Genomic DNA, 22,321 nt, shown 5'->3' on the forward strand with positions numbered 1-22,321 from the left:
CGACTCGTTGTGTGGGTCACCCCTGCTCTGAGGGGCTTTCCAGACGCCCCCAGGCATGCTCTGACCCTCGCCCACTCCATGCTCTCTCAGCAGTTCCCCTCCATGTTCCTTCGGGTGGCGGTGGGCTCCATTCTCTCGTAGCCACCTGCCAGCAAATCTGTACCAATCCCCCTCCCCCCTCCCCACCTTCAGCCTTGAGCTCATCAAGGGCACAGAACCCCCATCTGTAGGGTCATCTTGGGAAGCTACACAGAGGGGAGGGGTGTCTGGGAACTGCCCATGATACACGGGGTTCCCACTCATTGAAGTGTTGGTCTCCCCCTGGCCACCCCAGTCTGGAGACTTCTCACAGCACCCCTGGAAGGGTGAGATGTCCAGGGTGGGATCCCTGCGAGAACTGGGGGTGACCTGTGCTGAGCCTGAGACCAGGCCCGAAAGGCCACCAGGCCCCCTGACCAAGTCCCCGAGCCCAAACAGAAAAAGCAAGGCCCACCCAGGGCAGCTCAGATGTGGCTCCAGACAGGTCCACGTGGGCTCACTCACCCAGATTCACACAGAAGTGAGCATTTTTAGCTACACAAAACCTCACTTTCCCCGAGAACCCGGAGCCTCTGAGGGGCAAGATGACATGGGCAGGGCCTGCCCTGGATGGATGGAGAGAGGGCGGGACGTTTCCTGCCAGGGAAAGGTGGGCCCAGGTGTGGGCTCAACCCTGGACACTGCTGAGGGCCACCCAGCCTGGGTGCCCCATCCCCACCCCCACCGCCAAGGCCCGAGCTGCCAGGCGGGCGGCTGGTTTTAAAAAAGAAGAAAGTGGAGGGGAGGGTGTGTTGAAGGGGAAGAAAGGGAAGTTATTTAATACTAAACAGGTGTCTGGAGCCCTAAATTCTGCCGCTTTCTTCTAATAATGAAGTATTCATGAGGAAAAGCCTTTTTTCACTACTTTCTTAAGATACTAATTTCACAACAAGCTCCTTGTTACCGAGCAATTATTCCAATCTTGTATTTCCCCGAGACGGCTGCAGCCCCCTGTCTGTCCTGGACTCTCAGTAAATGAAAGACAATCACGTCCCCACCTTTCATTATGCTCTATTTTACTTTCAGCAAAGGTACCCTGAAAGAAATGATTTACTCTGAAAGGGACTTTTATTCAGTTTCAAAACCAATTTTCTCCTATTACTGTCTCAGAAAAAAAAAAAAGAGGGAGAGAGAGATGGGGGGGTGGGATGGGGGAGGGTCGGTGGGTCTAATGCCTCCCCTCCCCAGCTCCCCAATCGCCAGCCTTAACGCAGCGACGCGATAAAAGCTTCAGTATCCGCTTCCTGGCTTTGATTTCTGGTAATTTTAAAATATGCCATTACAATCAGGCAGAAATTACACAGTTGAAGAAGGGAATGAAGTGGGGCTTACTGCAGGGACGAAAGCCCTTGACTGCGGAAGGAGGCACCGCTCCCCAGGGACTCGGGACGTGAGCAAGCCGGCAGCGGGGTGCGCCGGGGGCCCCTGGGGACACACCACACTCCTGGGGGCAGCCAGGCCCCCTTGGACACGCCACCCACCGTGCTGGGCGTCCGCACACACCCGGAGGCACGCGCCACATCCATTTTCCTGCAGGTGGGCACACCCCGACGCACCCTCGCCCACCCCAAGTGACACGCCCCCTCTGGCACCTCTCAGCACACATGGGCCGTCCACGGAAACACACACACCATTGTGAGCCTGCCTGGAAGGTGAGAGGCCTGGGGGCACCCTGGCAGCCCGGCCTCGGGTCCCCACTCTAGTCCAGAGCACCAGCCACCTCTCGCTGCTCTGACAGAGACTTAGGGGGACAGAGGGGAGAGGCCAGGCAGCTTCAGGGCCCCAGCAAGCCCTCTCTGTTCAAAGACAAAACCCAGAGGGAGATGGTGCCCTCCCTGGGGCCCTCAGCAGCCAAGTGGGTGAGCCTGGCCCCGTGCACTGGGCTGCATGGCTGCCCGAAGGCTGGCGCAGCATGGGACCACGAAGGAGAGAGGCCAACACCCAGAGGAAACCTGGGACCCCCGGGGAGTCCCTGCCCCTCGCTGTTCTTGTAAAAGCACCTCCGTGATCCCTCCCAGGTCATTCTTCTCCAGGGTCCTGGCCCAGCCCAGCACCACCTTGGGCGGTCCTCCCCACCTCTGGCCAATGGCCAGGCGTCCAGAAGCCCAGCCCCTCTCCAGCGCCCCACCTTCCTCAGGGGTCAAGCACCCTAGCCTGCTTTTCAGTGGAAAAGGGCAAGCTGAGGGCTGCAGTGCTTACTGGGTGAGGGGTAGGCCGCCTATTCTGGTGCCTCCCCAGCCTCTCTCAGGCTCCCCTGGCAGCACAGACAGTCAAGAACCTGCCTACAACGTGGGAGACCCAGGTTCGATCCCTGGGTCGGGAAGATCCTCTGGAGAAGGGAACGGCTACCCACTCCAGGATTCTCACCTGGAGAATCCCGTGGACAAAGAAGCCTGGTGAGATACATACAGTTCATGGGGTCACAAAGATCGGACACGACTGAGCAACTAACGCCAGACCCCAGCAAATGCCCTCCCCGTGGGGCTCTGGTTTCAGCGTGCTCAGACGTGGACGCCCAGGCAGTTCTGGGGGCTGTGAGAGACCACGAGGCCCAGCTCAGGGACCACAGAGGATTCCCCAGGGGAGACGGAGTCCCCAGGAAGGCCTCAGCTCGGCTTTCCTGGTGCAGCCGCCTGCCTAAGTCTGTCCCGTGCCTGTGGAGGACCAGCCGTCTGAGCAGCCAGCTGCACGTAGAGAAGAGGGATTTCTCCCTGGGCCCCCAGTACCCCAACCTCCTGCCCCTTCTCCCAGGAACCCTGTGCCCTGATGCCAGGGCAGGGGGGCCCCGAAGTCCGGTGAGGGAGTGCAGAGGACAGTCTGGTATCACCCACATTATCTACTGCTTCCCAGGTGGCTCAGCGGTAAAGAACCGGCCTGCCAATGAAGGAGACATAGGAGATGCAGGTTCGATCTCTGGGCCGGGAAGATCCCCTGGAGAAGGAAACGGCTACCCACTCCAGTATTCTCGCCTGGAGAATCCCACGCACAGAGAAGCCTGGCGGGGCTCTGGTCCATGGGGTTGCAAAGAGTCGCACGGGACTGAAGCGACTGAGCGCACGCACACATATTATCTGCAAACAAGACAGCCTCTTACTGGCCCTAAAGCTTCTCTCTGGTCCCAGAAGAGAGCTGAACCCTCTTTACCTGGCCCTCAAGGCCACTATGACCGGCCCCACCACCCTCCGCCATCTCTGCTTGGCCCCTGCAGCCCACTGGCCCCCAAACCTTTGCCGGCGCTGGTCTGTCCACTCACAGGACTGCCACCTGATCCCTTGTAACTCAGACGCAGGCTCCCCTCCTCTGGGGACCCCGCTCATGACCCTCATCACACAGAGTTGTAATTGCCGATTTTTGCGTCTGTCTCTCTCCACTGGACTGTTGAGTTTCTCAGGGGCAAGGACCATGTCTTATTTGTCTCTTTCTTCCCAATGCCTGGCAGAGAGCAATCGCTTAATAAACAGGTGTTGAATGACTGGCCGAATCCATGAATTTAGTTACTGTCAGATGAAGTGAGGGGGTGCCCAGAGAAGCCAAGTGTCCTGCAAAAGGTCACACAGCAACTTGGAGACAGGGCTGGAGCAGGTGCTTAAGACAGTCATGATTTTTCCGTGACCTCCCCCACCCGCTCTCTGCTTGGCATCACCCCCGTCTACAGGAAAGCCAGCTGCCCAGAGCCCCCACCCTGACTCATGACTACTCCCTCAGCCAGGGACCATCCTGGGAGAGCTGCTCATTTTGAAACCCTATCTGCAAATCGGGCTGTTTAGAAGCCCAAGGTCTTTTGTGACTTTAATAATATAAAAGTCGGGGCGGGGCGGGGGGGGGGGGAAGAGGGGGAAACGTCGTCGCAAGCCTCAATGATTAGACTGATTTGGCTACTGTCCCTGACTCGGGGGCTGATAAGACGCCTTATCTCGGAGGCACCCCTAGAAAAAGGTCCCCTCCACCAGATAATGCCCCCAGCTGTCGATATGCCCTTTCATAGCTGAGGATTTAGATAAAGGAAATGTGACAGGGGAGGGGGAAGAAAGGAAGGAACTTCCTGAGTCCGAGAAGGAATTGAGTCTGCAGCTCGCCTTGGCAGAACAATGCACAGCAGACGGATGTCTAAAGGCTGCCTTTATATTTATTAAAAGAACAGGGAACTGGGGCTTTTGGCCCTGCCCGCCTTTTGTCATCCCTTCCAGCCCGTCTGGCTGCAGGGGGTGCTGGGGGGCCACCCCTCCCCACACTGCCAGGGGGAACAGGGAGCTTGAAACTGACAACACACAAGCTGGTGCTAACAGCAGCGTGAGTCTGCGGAAAGCTCCCTCTGGGCCACGCCCCACACGCATCCAGTCTGTTACACCTCACCGCGTCCTCCTCCGAGCAGCCTCCCTGGTGGCTTCTATCTCTAGGCCCCTTTCACTGATGAGGAACCGGTCACAGAGAGGGGATGTCATCTGCCCAAGGTCACACAGCTTTCAGGTGGCAGAGCCTAAAGGCGTCAACCCCAGCCAGGGCCTGCCCCCTCGGGCCTCCAGCCTTGGCTCCATGTTGGGGGCTGGGGCCGCCCCCCATCTCGCACACAGCTGGGCAGGAAGGAGCAGAAGCAAGGTCGTGCTTCTCCCCAGTCTCTGGCTCCTCTCCAGGAGGCTCTAGGATCACAGGAAGAGTGAGGAAAGGCAGGGAAGGAGGAAGAGAGGGCCCCCAGGAGGCCACTGATTCATCCCATGAACATTCACAGAGGACGATCTGAGAGGCCCACGTGGGCAGAGCAATCCTGAGATGGCTAGAGCAAGGCCCTGCCTCCAGGAGGGAACCGTTCAGAGGTGGCCGTCGTTTACCCAGCCATTCATTCACTCGTTCAGGCAGCAAACACTCCTGGAGCATCTTTTGGGGTCCAGCCCCATGCCATGTGCTGGGAGGATGGAAATCTGTGAGGATATCCCGCCAAGACAGAACATCCAACCAGACTGCATGCTCCCAAGGCCGGCCTGCTTGAAGTGGAATTCCCTGGCCTCTCCCCTCAGCCTCCGATATTTCCCTGAAGAGGCAGGTGGACGGAACTCTCCTCCAGGAATCCTGTAGGTCAGAGTCTGCCTTTGCCATGCCAGCTGGAGTGGCCCTGAGCAGGTGGGAGGCAGGGACACACTTCCACAGCAGGAGGCAGCTGTGACCCTGTGAAGGCCCCCTCCCAGCCTTCCCTCCTCCCGGGAGCTGCCCCTTCTGGCCTCTGTGGCTCCACTCAAGGCCAAAGAAGGGTTGTGGCTGAGAGGAGGTCATGCCAGGCCGTCTTGGCGTCCAGTGAGACTAGGAGTTCAGAGTAGAGGGCCAGCCCCGGAGGCCTTAGGATGGCACCTGCCAGGCAGGGGCCAAGCCCCAGGATTCTGACTGGCTGTGTGACCCTGAAGACACAGCCCTTCTCTGAGTCTGTTTCCCTTGTGGAATCCTGATGGGGAGTGGCCCAGCCGATCAGGGGAGGCCCTTTGAACCTGGAGACGAGGCGACATTACTGTGTAGTTTTCCAACACAATCCAGGACACTAGCTGTGTGCAAGACACAGGGCTGAGTCCACACCCAGCGGGGTTTAGATGCAGCCAAGAGGGGCCGAGACAGGAGGCTGATAAAACCCACACTGTTAAGTGCTGAGTGGATAGTCGGGACTCCAAGTTCCCTAATAACAGGTGAAGGAGGTGCCTGCTATTCCCCAGACCTCATGACCTGCACTCAGTGTGGGCTGGAGTGCCCTCACCCAACCCCCCCACACCCCGTAATTCTCACCTCCAACCCCTCACTGCACTTGAAGGCTTGCTCTCCTTCACCCTTTCTCTGCCCCCGGCCCAGCCCCACCTGCCGGGAAGAATTTGAAGTCGAGGCAGGAGGACCAGGGGTGATGAGCACTGGACTGCGAGCCATGGAGAGCTGGGCTGGAGCCTGACTGTGTGGCCTGAGTGGCTCCCTTCTCTGGACGGGTTCCTACCACCACAAGCCAAGCCGGGCCAGCATGAAGCCTCAGAAAGCTCAAGGCCCCTCTATACCGGAAGGGGCAGGACCTGCCTGTCCTTGACCAGGACAGAAGGGTGGAGGGACCCTCACCCAGGAGTGCCGCAAGGGCGCACGGCTCCTCCCCTACGACAGGCGGACCCATTGTCTGTCTGTCTTTTGCTCCTCTGTTCTCTGTTGCTTGCTCTCTCTGCCCCTCTATCCTGGCGCTTCTCTTCTTCCTTGCTGTCTCCTTTCTCACTCCTTTCCTGACCCCACTCTCCCCTGCCCCTTCCCCATCCAACCCCCCCAACTCTCTCTGCAAGGCAGCTGGAGTACTAGCCTACCCCACCCCCTCCTACTGCTCCCTCCCCCACTCCCGTTCCAAGCCCCGAGCCCGAGGCCTTCCAGGGGACCCTGTTAATAATTAAATGTTAATCTAAAAAGCAATTTGAGCTGTGGCTAGGCAGATCTGGTTAGAGATTACATTAGCATGGAGGAGGCGAGGGTAATTTTCTTTAACCCCTCTCCTGATCTCTCAAGCCCAGGAATCTTCAAGTCACACTGGCACTGCTGATTAAACGGGAGCAGGGCTTGGCTGTGGATAAGAGGCCTGTGAAAAGTGATTATTTCCCACTGCTGTTTGGGCTGTAGCAGAACCAGAAAGGGGATTTTCACTCTTTTTAAGGTTGGGGGAGGGGGAAGGCTCTGGCCCGTTCAAGAGGAGGCCTCAACCATGGCCAGGATTACTGCTACATCTATCCCCGCCCCCACACAGGCCAGAGGTCTCTCTAAAATGCTAATCTGGCCACAGAACACGACCTGGCTCCCTCTGTTCCCAGGACAGAGATGCTAGCCTCCTGCTTAGGGGTTGGCACCCCTCCATTTCGTCCTCACAGTTCCTAGCACCTTGTCTGGGCCCCACCCTGGGTGGCACTGGAGCCTCTGATGTTGGTGGCTCAGGGCTGCAGGGGATGCCAAAGAGAGAATCCCCAATCAAAAATTCGGGTTGGTGGACAGCGGAGTCCAGAGGCGGGCATCCTTCAAGATGTGCCTCTCACCTCCACACCTGAAGGCCTTGGCCCTTGCCGTCCCTTCTGCTTGAAGCCCTTGAAGTTCTACTTGCATTCAACTGAAGCCCAGGTTGCTCAAAGGCTTTTCGGAGACACAAAGATGCCCCATAAATGTTTGATGAATAATTGGAGTGTCTCAAGTGGCTGTCCCTGATCCCTCTTCCATGGGTTCACAGAGCCTGCATACAGCAGGCCCTTGGGAAACTGTCTCATGTAGGAAAGATGGGCTGGGCCAGGGAGCTGAGGGTAGGCAGGGCTCAGGAAGTAGCCAAATGGGACGCAGAGCTGAGAACTGGGGTGGGCTGCTGGCCCTTCAGCACCATGGCCAGCTCCCAGGGCAGCCACCTGGGAGAAAGGGCCCAGGCGGAGCCTGGGAGCTTAACCTCAGTTGCCATGGGAACTGCCATGCCTTAACTGGCCTGAGGAACACTCCAACCTTTATAGATGATGACTTGACAAATTCAGCACCTACTATGTGCCAGGTCTTGGGCTAGACGCTGAGGCAGATGCCAGGAGAGGGGTGTGTGCGTCAGAAGGGCAATTACGAGGCAGGGAGACAAGCATACCCTTGATGGAGCCAACCTACCTGGCCTGGGGGGTAGGCCACGGACAAGGGACAGGAGGGAGGGAGGGTGACCGTATTGTGTCCCAGGTTTCAGAGCCAGATGCCTGAGCTTTGTTCCTTAACTAAATCCCAGCTTTATCTATTGTAAGCCTTCGGTCACTCAGTTGTGTCCAACTCTTTGTGACCCCATGGACTGCAGCACGCCAGGCCTCCCTGTCCATCACCAACTCCCAGAGTTTACTCAAACCATGTCCATCGAATCGGTGATGCCACCCAATCATCTCATCCTCTGTCGTCCCCTTCTCCTCCTGCGTTCAATCTTTCCCAGCATCAGGATCTTTTCCAAGGAGTCAGTTCTTCACATCCGTTAAGCCTAGCCTTGGGCAAATGCCTCCATCTCTCTGAGCCTCAGTTCAGTTCAGTTACAGTCGCTCAGTCGTGTCCAACTCTTTGCGACCCCATAGACTGCAGCACACCAGGCCTCCCTGTCCATCACCAACTCCCGGAGTTTACTCGAACTCATGTCGAGTCAATGATGTCATCCAACCATCTCATCCTCTGTCGTCCCCTTCTCCTCCTGCCTTTAATCTTTCTCAGCATCAGGGTCTTTTCAAATGAGTCAGTTCTTTGCATCAGGCGGCCAAAGTACTGGAACCTCAGTTACCTTGTCTGAAAAAGGGGTTAACCCCTTACCATGGCTTAGTACAAATAAAGTGCTAGGGTCACAGTAGTAACTCCCTAAGTGGTAGCTGTTGCTAGTATCATTTGTGATTATTATTAACAGGTAGTCGTGTCTGACTCTTTGCGACCCCATGGACTGTAGTCCACGGAATTCTCCTGGCCAGAATACTGGAGTGGGTAGCCTTTACCTTCTCCAGGGCATCTTCCCAACCCAGGGATTGAACCCAGGTCTCCCACACTGCAGACGGATTCTTTACCAGCTGAGCCACAAGGGAAGTCCAAGTAAGAAAGGCCCAAGTGAAGGCAAGGAGAGGAGGTCCCAAGCGGAGAATCACACAGGAAAACGTATGAAGACTTGAGAGAACCAGCGAGCACAGAAAACCTGAAGCAGCTTTGGGTTCCTGGGAAGACCAAGAGCATCCCACCTGTGCCCAGCCAGGCAGGTCACCAGGACAGAGGGGATGGGGCAGGTCCCCCAGACCTCAAGGTGGGAGAGCCGTTTTCTGCCATGGGTGGAGTTCCTCACGCTGGCCCCGCGGCCAGCCTGAGGAACTCCGCCCATGGCAGTTTTCTGTGGACAAGTGCTGGGTCAGGGCAAGGAGAAGCTGAGAGTGGGTGCTAGGTGTATGAGTAGTGGCAGTTTCACAAAAGCTTGAGAGTCGCACCCCGCCCCCCAACTCGATGATGGGATGGGATGGGCTCTCACTGCCACCAGCCACAAGCCTAGCTGGTCTTCTCCCAGAGCCCCCCAGCACAGTAAGTGAAAGGCAGTCCTCATTCTCACGCAAATGAACCTCCAGGAAGCCTGAGAAGGGAAAACAAAGACCCCAAACCTCAGAAGTCCCTACCCAACTTTTCTGAGACACTCTTCTCTGACAGCCAGATCCCAAGCAGGGGAAGTCAGGGGCAGGGTCCGAACCTCCAAGTCATTTGTTCCTCTCCTAGCTCTGGCTTTGGCTCTTTAAAGGCGAATGGCAGTCGCCTTCCAACAAAGGGGTGGGGCAGGGGGGCTCTGCAGCCAGGAATCATTACCCAGTGTCATCAGCACTATGATGCTATCACGGGGGCTGGGGGAACCCAGCAGAAAGGCCCCAAACCAGTATTTTTGGGGGTGGAGCTCATGGAACCTTCCGGGAGGAGCAACAGGTTACCAGATGACTCTAGGGATAACGAGTCTGGAAGGAGGAAGACCCAGTGCAGAGCCAAGATGGGTTGGGTGAGCCCGGCCATCCTCCCCTTGCTCCAGGGCCCTGCATCCACTCAGGGTACATCCATGCTGGGTTAACCCAGCAACAGGGAAGGAGAAAATCTAATACTCCGAGCAGTAATAGGAGCTTGTTTTTATTTTTAGTGTTCCCAATGGGCTCAGCACTTTACAGACATCACCTCATTTAGCCCAGCCCAGGCCCAGGGGCAGGAGAGAGCCGACTGTGTTGGTGCGTTGCTGCGTGGTCTGGGTACCCATGACGGTAAGCGGCCTGAGGAGGGGGAGGGGCTGGAAGGGGGGGTGCATTTGGATTAGACCCTGGGGGGAAAGGAAGAATGGAGGAAGGTGGTCCCCCCACCCCCCAGCAGGAAGGGCCAGGAGTGCTTCGGGGAGAAGAGCCTAGATGGGGCGGGGCAGAGCGGCTGGTAGGAAATCAAACATGGCAGGTGAGGGTTAGTCTTTAAGCCAAGGATCAACAGATGCTTCTGGGCGTCAGGCTGGGGCAGAGATGAGTACAGCCATCCAGACAGGGGTGGGGAAACAGGACAGGGGACCCGGGCACGGATGTAAATGTACTACCCCCTGAGTGGCAAATCCCACCCCTACATGGGCCAGGTGTCCCCTTGCGGCCTCGCTGTGAGGGAGGCTGGGTATGCGGTGTCCCCAGGCCCCGCCCGGGTCGGGGATCTCCCTCCATGTCCTCTGGCCACAGGGCGCCTGGATTTTTGTGCTGGGGTGCAGGAGCCAGACCCCCTGGGTTTCAGCCCCAGCTGTGCCACAGTGCCCCCCGACCCCACCCCTTGGGGACTCTGATCATTTCTGTTTTTTTTTAAAATAACTTTTCAGGGACTTCCCTGGTGGTCCAGTGGCTAAGACCCTGTGCTCCCAATGCAGGAGGCCCGGGTCCAATCCCTGGTCAGGGAACTAGATCCCACATGCCACAACTAAGACCTGGCACAGCCAAATACATTAAAAAAAAAAAAAAAAAAGGAAAATTTTCGAAAGGGATTTCAACCACTGACCACCTGGAGACAAAGCTGGGGTGCTCTGTAAACTCACAGACTCGACAGGGAGCAGCTGCTCAGGGAGGCAGTGGGCATGGAGGGTAGAGGTGGCGGGGGGGGGAGAGGCAGGAGGAGAGAACAGCCTGGAAGCTTTGAAATCCAGGAGTGGAGGGACAGACAGACGGACAGAGTAAACTTGAGCCTAGGGAAGCAGGGGAGCATATGTGGTCCAGCCAACCTCCCAGCAGGTCCTGTCAACGACTCTTCTGTAAGAAGCCACTCCGGTGGCTCCATGGTAGAAGAATCGGCCTGGCAACGGAGGAGACCCGGGTTCGATCCCTGATCCGGGAAGATCCCACATGCCGCGGAGCGGCTAAGCTAGGGAGCCTCAGCCCCTGAAGCCCACGCACCCTAGAGCCCGTCCTCTGCCACAAGAGACGCCACCACGATGAGAAGCCTGCGCATGGCGGAGACAAGCCCGCGCAGCGATGAAGACCCAGCGCAGACGAAAGTAAATAAATAAAATTACGAACAAAAACAAACGGAAAGAAGCTCCTCTCCCACCATGTGGCCCATGACCTCCAGGCCTCCCCTCAGGCCCCTCAGGCCACGCTACGCCCTGCAGGGGCCAGGCTGAGCCTTCCCGTGGACATCACTGCCTTTCCCACTCAGAACCCCCACTGGCCTCAAGGCATCTTTGACAGTATCCTCTGAGGCCCTGCGTGAACCCCTTCCCCACTCCTTAGCCACTGTCCCTCTCTGCTGGCTCACCTCTTCCTCTAGGAGGCCAACCTGGGTCTCGCCCCAGGACCTTTGCAATCACCGTTTTGTTTCTTTGTAAATACTCTAGAGAAGCGGTCCCCAACTCTTTTGGGACCAGGGTCCGGTTTCATGGGAGAATTTTTCCAAGGACCGTGGAGGTGGGGGATGGTTTGGGGGGGTGATGCAAGCACATTACATTTACTGTGCACTTTATTTCTAATCTAATGCTGCCGCTGATCTGACAGGGGGTACCGATCCATGGCCTGGAGGTTGGGGACCCCTGTTCCAGATCCAAGGCTCTCCAATAGAAATATAATGTCATTATAAACTTTCTAGTACCCATAGGGGGAATTATGTTCAATAATAACATTGTCTTTAATCCAATATATCCAAAATGGTATCACTTCAACATACAATCAATATTCAAAACTGACTAAGAGATATTTTGGTTTTTTTGGTAACATGTCTTTGAAATCTGGGGGAAGATTTCACATGTAGAATACAGCTGGGGTGGCACTCGCTGGACCAGCTCCAACCCCTCATTCCCACCTCAACTCAAATGCCACCTCCTCCAAGAGGCCCTTCTTGACCACTCCGCCTAAGCTAGCAACCCTCTGGCCCCAACACTATCCTGTCGCTGCTGTAGGTCTTTCACTGCTGTGGACACTTGGAAATGATCTTATTGATGAACACTTTAATATTCTGTCTCCCTACTGGTGCACAGGCTCTGCTGCGTTTGCACACGGGGGCACACAGTAGGTGCTCAGGGTAAGCAGGTGGCAGGGGGAGGGGGGTCAGCCTGGGGCCCTCATCCCCCTACCTCATTTCAAATCCGACCCTCAGTGATGAGAGGCAGAGGCTTGTGTGTGTGTGCACACGTTGTGTGTGTGTGGGGACATGAACACACACACACACACACATAAAGACCCTCCCTGCCTCCCCCAGCTTCTGAAAAGCAGGCCCAGAAGATGGGCCTCCTTTCAAAATCAGCCCGGCGCAGAAAAACGGCTGTGACAGCACAAAGCCGAGATTGAATCAGCGACGGGGCCGATTGCCTGGTGACGGTTACAAATGATCTGATGTGGAAAAGACGGGATCAGATGTGTGCAGAACAACGGCTGCTCCGAGCCCCCCAGCACCAGACAATGGGCTGCTGGGCGGGCGGGCGGCTCCAGAAGCCGGGGGCCGGAATGTGCCGATCGGTGCGGGGCCCAGGACCGCCGAGGCCGAGTCCGCGCACCCGCTCCCGTGGGCCCAGCTGGACTGGGACGGCCATTCACGCCATGCAAAGTCAGGCCCTCCCTGTGGGCCTCACACCCCAGTGTGAGACCAAGTCCCCAGCTCTGGGCAGCTGGGTGACAGTCAAGTTTCTCTTCATCAGACTCATTTCCAAATGACACAATGACTAAAAGAAGGATGTTACTTCCATTGTGGGGGAGGAAAAGTCTCCCCACTTCTTGAACCCCACTTGCTCTGGGCTTCTGCTCTCAGGGTCAAGGGCTACACCCCCTGCCACATACAGCCACAGAACTAGCTTCCACCATCCCCCACGGGGTGGGGCAGAGGTCTGAATCTCCCAATGTGCGATTCCCTGGCTCTCACCCACCTTGTACTGAATGTCCCCTACCTTAACCATCTCCACAGCCCCCCGCAAGGAAGCTGGGTCCAGAGAGACTGCCTGGCTTGCCCAGAGGTGCACAGCAGGGAGGTGGCCAAGCCTAGGGACTCATACACCCATTTCTAGTCCACTCTGAGGCCAGGCACATAGCACGCGGTCAACAAGTCTGCACTGAGCGGACAGATCATACTCTGCAGCCCTTCTTTCCTGGCCACTCCTTGCAGACCCAGAACTCACAGCTCCCCCAGCTCCTCTCCAGTCGTGTGCTCTGGCCCCGGGAGTCTCCACCCCCTACCATCATTTCACTGCAGAGTTGACCACATCCATCCAACAGACCCCTCCACACATCTGGAATACCCAGGCCCCCACAGAACCAAGCCAGTGTTCGTCAGTGCAGGTGGGTGAGCAGAGAATCGGCTGGGGGCCACGCCGGGTTGTCCCAAGGATGAGATGCAAGGGCTGGGAAGGCTCTGGATGGAGGGGAGGGCTGCTTCCTCCAGCAGCAACGATGCGCCGGAGCCACGTCCCATCCTGAGAGGTGTGGGCGCAGCCATGCCTCCCATTCTCCCTGGGTGACAAAGGACGAGGGTTCCTCCGAGGCCACATAGCAGGGTTGGGGCGTGAAGCCTGGTGATGGGGCCGTGCCAAGGGAGGCCTGGGATTCCAAGTGGCACCAGCCATCCCCGGGTGGGCACGAAGCTGATGCCAGAGGGGCCATCCTGAGGCCAATGGAGTTAACTCTCTACCGCCAGCACCACCAGGACAGTGCCCTGCTGGTCCCCACTGTCCAGACCTGCGAGGCATGTCCCCCTTCAGCTCCAGACCAGCAGCATCCAGGAGGGACCACAGAGCACACGTCTAAAGCACGATTCAGACTGTTCCACTTGAACCCCAGCTCTGCCACTAACCAGGAGGGCTCTCTTGAGTCTCACGGAGTCCCTTGGGGTCTCAGTTTCTCCATCTGTAAAATGGGGCTAGAAACCTCCCCTTCCTTGTCCTGTCGTGGTGAGGACCAAGTTGCGTGATACATGCGTCATCAGTGTGGTCACTCTCTCAGGGGCAGTGGTGAATCTGCTGCTCAGCAACTTCAGATCTCCCACCCACGGGGAGTCCACCGTGTGGCAGTGTCCACCCCTAGCTCTCAGAGTCATGGGCCAGAGATGACTGCAAGGAGCTTGGCGAGGGAAGGGGTCTGTCTGGGGTCTTGCAGGGCAGGGGGAGGGGGCTGGGAGACTTCCGCAGCCCTGGTCTGGGGACCCCGGGCTCCAAGATCTTAAACCCCAAGCCCTTCCAGCACTGTTTCTCCATCAGCTCCCACGGACAGGGGCTCGGTGAGCACAGTTCAGGGGTGAGGGGACTAAATCTCCCACTGACTGAAACTGCCTGAGCATTGGCGTTGCGCCAGGCTGCAGGGACCTGGACAAGAATCAGAAACAGCAGCAGCAATCGGGCACATGCCCAGCAACCCCATCCCCGGATCAGCCGGAGCCTCGAGGGAACCCAGACAAGAGGGGTCGTTCCCCGGGACGAGCAGCTTCCTGGAGGAGAGAGGCCTCTGAGCACCCTTGATTATGGGCTCCCGGGGGTGCAGCGCCTGGCTTGGAGCCCAGAGGCACCCAACTGGGGCTCCTCTCAAGAGCTAGCTGAATGGTGTGGGGCCAGGAGGGGACCTCACCCCATGGGCAGATGCCAGAGGTAGGACTCTGCAGGCATTCACACACTGAATCTCCTCACTGCCCTGCTGCTAAGTCACTTCAGCCGTGTCCGACTGTGTGCGACCCCATAGACGGCAGCCCACCAGGCTCCCCCGTCCCTGGGATTCTCCAGGCAGAACACTGGAGTGGGTTGCCATTTCCTTCTCCAATGCATGAAGGTGAAAAGAGAAAGTGAAGTCGCTCAGTCGTGTCTGGCTCTTAGCAACTCCATGGACTGCAGCCTACCAGGCTCCTCCATCCATGGGATTTTCCAGGCAAGAGTACTGGAGTGGGGTGCCATTGCCTTCTCCCACCTCCCTGAGGAAGAGACTATTATCATCCCAATCTTCCAGGAGGGGAAACTGAGGCACAGAGCAGAAAAGCCCCTTGGCCAAAGCCATCCAGCAAGAGACTAATGGATCAGGGAATTTGAACTCACATCCATTTGGCTCTGCCATCCTGACCACCACACCCACAGCCCTTGGCACGAGAGCGCACACAGGGGAAAATCCACACAGGTTGGAGGGGCGGGAGGGTGCGGCCTTGAAGGCCAGCAGGCTGAGGCGTCTGACATGTGACCCGCAGACCGGAGGAAGCCACAGAGAAGGCGTGGTGGTTAAAGCAAGGGCGCCACAGCTGATCGATCTAGGTCCAAATCGGAGCTCTTCCACTTAGCTGTGCAGCCTTGGGCAGATCAGCTAACCACTCTGTGCTTCAGTTTCCCCATCTGAAGAACGAGCCTCAAGTTCCATGAGGCTGAATTTTGGCATACACTGAATTTCACGTGTTTATTAAATTGATGAAAAAAAATATTAAAGACAGTGAAAGCTGGTGGACTTGGTGCTCAGCCAGGTTTGGGGACAATCAAGTTGCCGGGCCAAGGGCACACGTTGGCCTCGGACAGTGGGCCCAGCCTGGCCCAGTTCAGCCCGGCCAGGTGGGTGCCGGGCCCGGGGAGGGGCGGCGTCTCCCAGGCTCGCTGGGGCATGCGCCAGCATGTGTGTGCACGGCTGTGTGTGTTGCTGCAGCAGCTTCTATGCAAACATGTTAATTTGTTTTCATTTTGTGTTTTTTTTCTCTCGCAGGATAATTGGGTGAGTTTGAAGTCTTGGCGAGGCTGCTGATTATAGCTATTTGGGTGGTGGCCTCGTGGGGCTGGGGCCCTGCCTCCGGTGGTGAAGGCGGCGGCTGGGGGTGCCTTCGGGGGCGTGTGGAGCTGCCGCTGGGTTCTGGGGGCTCTTGCTGGGCAGGGATGTGGATAGGGAGGGTGGGACACCCCAGGACCCCCATCGTCCCCCCCACCCAGACAACATCATATTTCTGAAGGGTGTAAATGCCGCCCACAAACATCTTTTTCTTTGTCCTGTTGGCTGCAGTAAAAAGAAACTGTGATGTGGTTGCCAATATTGAAAAGAACTAAGATTTCACCCAAAATTCCCATCGTCTGGTCTCTCTTGAAAACTAACTAGGACTGGCAGCTCTGGAGCCCACATTCCCACAAGACCCAGTGGCAGCTGCTTTGCTCACTGTGTCACCTGGTTGGCCCCTGCGGGCACCGGAGTTTTCCACCCGGTGGGGGGGTGGGGTGGGGAGGGCACCAGGTTTGGGGTCGGATGGTCCAAGGCTGCAACAGAGGCTCCGCCCACAGAAGGTGTGTGACCTCAGCCCGCACCTGCCTTCTGGAGCCTGGAGCCTCCTGTCTCATCCGTAAACTCCCCGCCTCCCCCTGGGAGGATTAAACTGAGGTGGCCGAGCTTTCGGGAGGAAGCATCGTAAGGGCTCAGGAGTGTTCGCTCCCCTGAGTGGAGGAGAGAGACCTGGGGTGAGCCCTGACTGATCCGCGGATGTCCTGCACTTGACCTCAGAAACACAGCCTCATCACCCATCTGTTTGTATCTGTTTCTGCCACGAGGCCAGGCAGGGGCCCGGAGTCTGATGGCCAGGGCTGAGTATTTGTTTAGACTTCACTGAAGACCAACTACATACCACGCTGTGGATCAAGAGTGGGAGAAAGAGGTTCGGGGCTCTGGCATTGGTGAGTCGGGTATGGGGCCCAGGGGAGGGACTCGAAGCCCCTCTAGGGCAGAGGAGAGCTGGAGTCACTCGTGCAGAGAAGGCGCGTGATTGCCCACATGAAGGTGGGGTGGGGAAGGTGCTCTACGTGGGCGCCCCGGCCTGAGCGAAGGCACAGAGCGGGGTGTGGCCTGGCGGGTGCGAGTGGGTCCCAGGTTCCTGGAATGTGCCACGGGAAGCCACGTGGCCTTTGGGGGCTTCCTGTGGGCGGTTCTGGGCCTCCCACAGGCTGGGCTGACAAATGGGACTTGGTCAGTGGCTGTAGTGGGCACCTGTCCAGCAGGCCGGGGGGAGGCCAGGAAGACAACAAGGAGCTGGGCTTTCTGGGCAGCCATCTCCCCTGTGCTGTGGGCCCCTTAGGGCCCTGGGCCCCTTGCCTGGCCACTTCAGAGTGATCTGAGCCACAGTCTGCTCACCTGCAAAATGGGGCTCTGTCAGGGACCCAGTGAGCCAGCCCCTGTCACGTGCTTGTGCTCCTAAGAGTCACCCTCACATCCCTGCCACCCACCCACTGCCTGCCCTCTCCCTTCTCCCAGAGGCCCCAGCCCACCTCTGTGCAGCCTGGTGTGTGCAGGTAACTGAGCTCAGCACGTTAGCTGCCCTCGCCCCGGCCCAGACCCCTGATGCTCCCGGGGGTAGATTCTATTTCATTCTCATTTTTAAGCTAAGGGAAGGGAAGCTCAGAGAAGGTTTAATGGGTAGGGCAACCCTCAACAGGTTCCTGGGCTTGGTCTCCACTTAAAGCTGCAGCCACTAGCCCAGACCCTGGCCAGGATGGAGGGATGGATGGACGCCTGGTACCCTGTTGCCCAGGCAACAGAGACAGCCGGCAGCCTTTCTCAGGCCACCCCGGCAACTGAGGCAGCATCTCAAATTGCAGCCTTGGACCCAGGACACACAGGGCAACTCCATGGGAAGAAAAGGCTTTGAAGTCGGCCCAATACTGGCCCCCAGACCAGCTGTGTGACAGGCGAGTTGCCTGTCCTGAGCCCCAGTGTCTTCACCTGTAACCCGGGACTACTGCCCTTGACCTGCAGGGCTGGTGGACTGTCTGGCCCATCGCTGCACATACTGGCCCGCGGCAAACCAGGCTACTGGCTGACCTTGGCTTCTTGAGCAGCCAGGGGCTCCCAGGAAACAAGAGGAAGGCAAATAATGGCAGAAGGAGGTGGCAGGCTCCCCGGCCAGTCCGCTGGGGGTGGCTGCAAGGCCTCTGTGGAGGGCTCAGGCCTCCCCGGTCACACAGGGTGGCAGCTGGCAGCACCCCTTCCCCCACTGAGCTCCACACAAAGGGGCCTCTATTCCTGCTCTGAACGTTTGTCCCTGGCCGGCTGGGCTGCACCGCCCTCGCCCCACTCCCCTGGCTGCTCTGCCTGGCCTGAGCCGGACACAAAGGCCGGCGTGTCCCTGCCAAGCCAGCCTGGCCTCAGAAGACCCCATCCACAGAGAACTCAAAAGGGTGGATTCGTAGAGCTGGCCAGGCCTCCATCCAGGCCACAATGAGGAGGGGGCTAGACAAGAGGAAAATGGCTTTGGAGCAACCGAACCTGAATCTGGCTCCAGCTTCCCCACCTTCTCACTCTGCAGCCCTAGATCAGTTTGGTCCTCGGTTTTCTCATCTGTACAATGGGGTCAATGACGACAACCCACCCACCTTCCTAGGGGTGGAGGGTTTGGTTAGGTATGCGAGCCTGGCATGCACCCAGCACCTCAGAGGCAGATTAGAGCAATTAGGGGTGGGGGGAGCAGGCAGCTTCCCCCCACACAGACCATTCCCCTCCTTTACTCTCCTCCCAGCAAGGTCCATACATGTCGGTGCTGACCCGCAGGCCCCGGCCAGAGCCGCGGACTGCCTCTGGCCCATCTGCAGGCAGCAGGATAACAGCAGCCACTGCTGATGAAAACACCTACTGTGTGCTGGGACTTTTAGTTCCATCATCTCTTTTCGACCCTCCAGCTATTCTGGAAGGGCATACCAGGCTGGGCTCCAGAGGCCAGCGACCCAGGTCCAGCAATCCTGGCTGCGAGACTCTGAGCCTCATGCTCCCTGTTGCTAAGAGCTGCCTGCCCTCAAGAGGTTCCTGTGATGATGTCATCAACTCAATGGACATGAGTTTGAGTAAACTGTGAAAGATAGTGAAAGACAGCGAAGCCTGGCGTGCTGCGGTCCCTGGGGTCACAAAGAGCTGGACATGACTAACCGACTGAACAACAACCACTAAATGAGAAAAAGCCTGCTTTGGGACTTCCCTGGTGGGCCAGTGGCTAAAACTCTGTGCTCCCAAAGCAGGAGGCTCGGGTTCAATCCCTGGTCAGGGAACAAGATGCCATATACCGCAACTAAAGATGCCACAGTGCCACAACTGAGACTCAGAGTGGCCCATCCCAACCCCCTCAAAAGAGCCTGCTTCATGCCTACAGCCCAGAGCCCGGCCCCAGCACCCTGGAAATCCTGACCTACTGGGCTATGACTCCCAAATCAGGTAGGGAAACTGAAGCCCAGTTGGCAAGTGGCTCAGGGCCTGGCATGCTGCGGGTGGGCAATGAACCTTATACCTGACGCATCATCCTAGGAGGTAGAACTGGGGCTCCCAGCTAAAGTTGGGTGAGCACTGAGCCCCTCTTTTCTCCTTGAGGACCTTGCACATCTATTTTAGCAGGCTATTTTCCTCTTCTTCTTCTTGCTTCGCAGTCATTCTCCGCCTGTGGAGGGCAGGGCCGGAGACCCGGGCCTGGAGCTCGACCCATCTCCTTGGCTGACCCCCAGGAGCCCTCACCCTACCGCACGAAGTTCCCCCTCCTCCCCCACCAGCGTGGGGCAGCCAAGTGAACAGCAGAGTCCCGAGTAATTAAGCCGGCGCGCACCATCCGGGCGCCGGGAACACTGTGGAGTTTCCCTTTTATGTTTATAGCAATTGTATGAAAATGTGCAACACGGAGCGGCACCAGCTGACAAATGAGACGAAACAGACAGGATTCCGGGCCGGCTTTTTTCCGGGCCTGATTGGCATTAATTGTGAGCGTTTACAAAGCACAACTCGGCGCCTGACATTTGCTTCAAGCGAACGTTTCCTTCTAATAGTTTTAATGATTACAGCGGGAGCTGGTGATCACTGCTGGGCGGGGACTGGGCTGCCTGGTGTCTGGCCTGGGCTCCTGCCAGGGGCCTGGCTGGTCCATGCTTGCCCAGGAGGTCCCACTTTCCCCACCACCTGTTGCAGGAGGGCTGCACCAAGCATGGGGCCTTGGGCATCAGCGCCCAAGCATGAGGCCTGGAGCTGCCAGTTTATGAAGGTGATGGGGAAACCCACACGCACAGGGACCCTGGGGCAGACCCGGGTGATGGGGGTGGGCAGGGGAGGAGGGAGGAGCACGAGAGCTCCCCTAGCTCTGAGGCTGAGTTGCCTCAGCTTACAAGGGACTAGGAAGGACCCCACAAACACTGCCTGCTGTTTGCTGTGGGACCTTGGCTGAACTCCTTGCCCACCCTGGGCTTAACCGTCCTCACCCACAATGTGAGAGTCAGAGCCATGGCCAGATGAGGTTCTGGTACCCCCCAGGCCTCTTTTCAGCTGCATGACCTTGGGAGAGTCCCTGGCTCTCTCTGAGCCTCAGTTTTCCCCATCAGTAGAATGGAGCTCATCACCCCCACAGTTTGCAGAGCGGTTTCTAGACGCCAATAAAAAGGGTGTAAAAACCCTAAGTTTCTGGCAGGCCGGGAGCCTGTGTTTCATTCCCTCCCCCAGAGAGTCTTCCAAATATCTTGCTCACACATGCGTTTATTTATTCACTGACTCATTCACTCACTGGCTAAATGTCGAGTGTCCTGCTTAGGAACTTGAGAATACATCAGTGAACAAAGACCCTCCCTGAGTCAAGAGATATGACAGATATAAAGGCTTTTCATACGCAGTATCGCATCCATTTCTTACCCCCATTTTACAGATGGAAAAACTGAGGCACAGAGAGGAAGAAACAATCTGATGTCCCCCAGGTGGGATGAGGTGGTGCAGCAACAGGACACTGGCAGGCTGCCCCAGAGGCGAATGCCCTCAGACGACCAAGCCCACTCAGCCCTTCCTGAGGTCTACTGATCCCCTGGAGAGGCCTCATCTGCCCAGCCAGGCTGGGTACCAGGGCAAGAGGCCAGGAAACCAGGACCACTGGGAAGAGGGGAAGTCTTTGAGGCCTGGGCGACCTGGGGGAAATGAATTCCTGCGGCTGTATCTCCTGGGCAAGAAAAGGAAGAGGAGGTGCCTCATCCATGAACCCCACTCAGGCCCACATTTATATCGACACTACGCCTGGCCCACTCTGTGCTAAGTCCTGCTCGGCAAGTAGCATCCTCGGGGTGGCTGGAAAAAGAACAGTAGATACTTGGACAGCTCCATGGCACATGCAAAAGCCCAGTGCCCAGAGAAAACCCGACGGGTTCAGGAACTTCTGGCAGTTTACTGAGGACCCCCCACACTGCAGCCTCCTCTTAGCAGTCAGGCCCCAGGGCTCAGCTCACCCCTGCCCCACCCCACCCCCTGACTTTGCCAGGCCCACAGTGAAGGAAGCCCCCATGGTGGGTCCCAGCTCCATGCCTGCCTCCAGCCAGAAAAACCCTGGCGACTGTTTCTTTGGGAGTCTGTTTGGGGGATGGGACAGGGAGAAACACTTTTTTTTTTTACGGGGAATTTTTTTTTCTCTCCTTTTGCATATGGTGGCACAGATGGGCCCATGATCCATAAAAACTGTTTGCAATTAAACTCCCACTTTGCATGGCTGGATTTGTCAGTCGTGTGAGCCACGAGCGCAGGGCTCCACACGACAGGGAGATGGGACTTGGGGCAGGGGTGGGGCCGCATCCTGCAAGACAGCGTGGAGGCCCAGGAACCTGCTCTGGGCTTGGGGCCCGAGCTGATGGGCTGTTGAGACGACCATGCCAGCTCCCTCTCTGGGCATCCCCCAGCCCTCGCCAGGAGCCGGAGTGTGGCCAGGAAGCCAGGGTGGGGCTTGGCAGGGCCTCCCTGCCCAGCAGAGACTTGGCCAGTGCTGGGTGCCCCGGCTGCGGGGGTAATGAGGATGGAGACAGTGCAGGTAATTATCCCTCAAGACCCTGCCAGACACTGGGGCTGGAACCCAGGACAGGTGGGAGGGTGGTCGGGCAGTGCAAGCCGTAACGGAGGTCTAGCGGGAGGAGTGCAATGCCAGGTTCAAGGCTGAGGAGCCAGGACCTCTGGCCCAGTTGGCAGAGAGGGTCTCGAGTGGTGCCAGGAAGAGCTGCCAAGGGCCAGACCCGGCTCCATCCTCACCCCCAGGGGACCTGGTGCCGCCTCCTTGCGCCTCTTTGAAGCAGGCAGGAAAATCAAGGCAGCCACTCAGAACATCTCCAGGGCCTGGGCTCCCCCTTGACACACCTAGGGGCTCACTGCATGTGAAGCCTCTGCCAAGGGGGGTGAGGGGCCTGCACCCCTCCCACCAGTCCCGGCCTGCAAATGCCAGCCTGCTGTCCCAGCTGCCGCACCGGCATGCCTGCTTATTTGGGTTAACAAATGCATCATTTGGCTTAGGGAAATCCAGCATTCACTCATAATTGTTCCCTGATGAAAAGAAG

At 57.6% G+C, this 22,321-nt stretch overlaps 1 protein-coding gene across 3 annotated transcripts in view; it reads right to left on the reverse strand.

The window, feature by feature from the left end:
• Nucleotides 1–22,321, reverse strand: part of FAM222A (family with sequence similarity 222 member A) — a 60,871-nt gene that overhangs the window by 29,262 nt on the left and 9,288 nt on the right. The gene's annotated exons all lie outside the window — the stretch shown is intronic.

The sequence above is a fragment of the Ovis aries genome, chromosome 17 (genome assembly GCF_016772045.2).
Source record: "Ovis aries strain OAR_USU_Benz2616 breed Rambouillet chromosome 17, ARS-UI_Ramb_v3.0, whole genome shotgun sequence".
Classification (NCBI taxonomy): Eukaryota; Metazoa; Chordata; class Mammalia; order Artiodactyla; family Bovidae; genus Ovis; species Ovis aries.